The sequence below is a fragment of the Arachis stenosperma genome, chromosome 2, assembly GCF_014773155.1.
Source record: "Arachis stenosperma cultivar V10309 chromosome 2, arast.V10309.gnm1.PFL2, whole genome shotgun sequence".
NCBI classification, from domain to species: Eukaryota; Viridiplantae; Streptophyta; class Magnoliopsida; order Fabales; family Fabaceae; genus Arachis; species Arachis stenosperma.
Window position 1 is genome coordinate 84061169 of NC_080378.1, and position 3439 is coordinate 84064607.

Genomic DNA, 3439 nt, shown 5'->3' on the forward strand with positions numbered 1-3439 from the left:
ATTCTCACTTATGAACAAGTGACTGACAACCACTCTGTTCTACAAGCAACAAGGCTCTAATGTTTATCTCTTGGATTCTTTAACCGGAATCTTCGTGGTATAGGCAAGAACTGATGCCGGCATTCAAGAGAATCCAGAAAGTCTAACCTTGTCTGTGGTATTCTGAGTAGGATTCAATGATTGAATGACTGTGACGTGCTTCAAACTCCTGAAGGCGGGGCGTTAGTGACAGACGCAAAAGAATCAATGGATTCTATTCCGGCCTGATCGAGAACCGACAGATGGATAGCCGTGCCGTGACAGGGTGCGTTGAACATTTCCACTGAGAGGATGGGAGGTAACCACTGACAACGGTGAAACCCTTGCATAAGCTTGCCATGGAAAGGAGTAAGAAGGATTGGATGAAGACAGTAAGAAAGCAGAGAGACGGAAGGGACAAGCATCTTCATACGCTTATCTGAAGCTCTCACCAATGATATGCATAAGTATCTCTATCTTTATCTTTATGTTTTATTCATATATCATCTATACCCATTTGAGTCTGCCTGACTAAGATTTACAAGGTGACCATAGCTTGCTTCATACCAACAATCTCCGTGGGATCGACCCTTACTCGCGTAAGGTTTATTACTTAGACGACCCAGTGCACTTGCTGGTTAGTTGTGCAAAGTTGTGTTTATGCCATGGTATTGAGCACCAAGTTTTTGGGGCCATTACTAGGGATTATTTGAGTTGTGAAAAGTAGTGATCACAATTTCGCACACCAAGTTTTTGGCGCCGTTGCCGGGGATTGTTTTGTGTATGGACAACTGACGGTTCATCTTGTTGCTTAGATTAGGTATTTTTCAGAGTTCTTAAGAATGAATTCTAGTGTTTCAAGGTGATGTTATTATCATCACCAAAGCTGATTGATTCTCATCAATTTAGCTCTTGAATGCAATGTCCTGCTGAAGCTTGGCTGGCCATGTCTAATTTCTTTAGACTAAAGCTTTAGACTAGCATTGCAATGATTCCTGGAATTCAAATTAAGAATTCTGAAACCTTTATTTTCTATTTTCATATAATTTTCGAAAAAAAAGCAAAAAATAAAAAAAGAAATTACAAAATCATAAAATCCAAAAAAATTTCTTGTTTGAGTCTAGAGTCTCATTTTAAGTTTGGTGTCAATTGCATGTTTTTGTTCTTCTTGCACTCATGCATGTGTCTTCATTAATCTTCAAGTTGTTTTTGATGATTTCTTACTCTGATCTTTAAATTCTCTTGACTTGAGTGTTTATGTGTCTCATATGCATTCTCATTAGTGTCAGTAGTATACAAACTGCTAAGTTTGGTGTCTTGCATGCATTGTTATTTAATTTTAGTTGCATTTTTGATTATTCCTCACTATTAAAAATCCAAAAATATTTTTAATTTGTGTCTTTTCAAGTCAATAATACAGAGAATTGAAGATTCAGAACATACAGCAGAGGAATTATACAAAAAAAGCTGGGCGTTCAAAACGCCCAGTGAAGAAGGACAGACTGGCGTTTAAACACCAGCCAGGGTGCCTGGTTGGGCGTTTAACGCCCAATAAGGTAGTGCATTGGGCGTTAAACGCCAGAATGTGCACCATTCTGGGCGTTTAACTCCAGGATGGCACAAGAGGGAGGATTTTGTTTTCAAATCAATTTTTTTTTCAAGTTTTCAAAGTTTTTCAAAATCAAATCTTTTTCAAATCAAATCTTTTCAATCAAATGTTTTCAAAAATCAATTTCTTTCCTTTTTCAAAGATACTTGCTAACAATTAATGATTTGATTGAACAATTCAAGTATGTTGCCTTTTCTGTTGAGAAAGGTTTAATGTTTGAATCATATCTTTTCTTGTTAGGCAAGTCATTAATTTTTAAAATCAAATCTTTTTAAAATTGTTTTCAAATCATATCTTTTCAATCATATCTCTTTAAAACCATAACTTTTCAATCATATCTTTTTAATCACATCTTTTTCAAACTAGTTTTAAATCATATCTTTTTTATTTCTAAATTCAAAATCTTTTTCAAAAATCATTTGATTTCTTTCCCACTCTTGGTTTTTGAAAATCAATTAAAGTTTTTCAAAATGTTTTCAAACTTTTTCACTTAATTTTCAAAAATCTCTTCCCCTCTTCTCACATCCTTCTATTTATGGAGTATCACTCCTCCTCAATGCACAATTCGAACTCTGTCTCACTAAGTTCGAATTCTTCTACCTCCTTCTTCTATTTGTCTTTTCCTCTGACACCTCAAGGAATCTCTATACTGTGACATAGAGGATTCCACATTTTCTTGTTCTCTTCTCTTTCATATGAGCAGGAACAAAGACAAAGGCATTCTTGTTGAAGCTGACCCTGAACCTGAAAGGACCTTGAAGCGAAAGCTAAGAGAAGCTAAGGCACAATTCTCTGCAGAGGACCTAACCGAATTCTTCAAAGAAGAAGAACACATGGCAGCCGAAAACAACAACAATGCCAACAATGCAAGGAAGGTGCTGGGTGACTTTACTGCACCTACTCCCGACTTCTATGGGAGAAGCATCTCTATCCCTGCCATTGGAGCAAACAACTTTGAGCTTAAGCCTCAATTAGTTTCTCTAATGCAACAGAATTGCAAGTACCATGGACTTCCATTGGAAGATCCTCATCAGTTCTTAGCTGAATTCTTGCAAATCTGTGACACTGTCAAGACTAATAGGGTTGACCCTGAGGTCTACAGACTTATGCTATTCCCTTTTGCTGTAAGAGACAGAGCTAGGACATGGTTAGACTCACAACCTAAAGAAAGCCTGGACTCATGGGAAAAGCTAGTCAATGCCTTCTTGGCAAAGTTCTTTCCACCTCAAAAATTGAGTAAGCTTAGAGTGGAAGTCCAAACCTTGAGACAGAAGGATGGAGAATCCCTCTATGAAGCTTGGGAAAGATACAAACAATTGATCAGAAAATGTCCCTCTGACATGCTTTCTGAATAGAGCCTCATAGGTATTTTCTATGATGGTCTATCTGAACTATCCAAAATGTCTTTGGATAGCTCTGCTGGAGGATCTCTTCATCTGAAGAAGACGCCTACAGAAGCTCAAGAACTAATTGAAATGGTTGCAAATAACCAATTCATGTACACTTCTGAAAGGAATCCTGTGAACAATGGGACAAATCAGAAGAAAGGAGTTCTTGAGATTGATACTCTGAATGCCATTCTGGCACAGAACAAGATATTGACTCAACAAGTCAATTTGATTTCTCAAAGTCTGTCTGGAATGCAAAATGCACCAAGCAGTACTAAGGATGCTTCATCTGAAGAAGAAGCCTATGATCCTGAGAACCCTTCAATGGAAGAGGTGAATTACCTAGGAGAACCCTATGGAAACACCTATAATTCTTCATGGAGAAATCATCCAAATTTCTCATGGAAGGATCAACAGAGACCTC

The 3439-nt window shown here is 37.4% G+C and overlaps 1 non-coding gene across 1 annotated transcript; it reads right to left on the bottom strand.

Moving 5' to 3' along the window:
• Window positions 1-2865: 2865 nt before the first annotated feature.
• Window positions 2866-2973, bottom strand: LOC130964508 (small nucleolar RNA R71). The gene has a single exon (XR_009080598.1). It is a non-coding gene; the product is annotated as a small nucleolar RNA R71 (small nucleolar RNA).
• Between the last annotated feature and the right edge of the window lie 466 nt (window positions 2974-3439).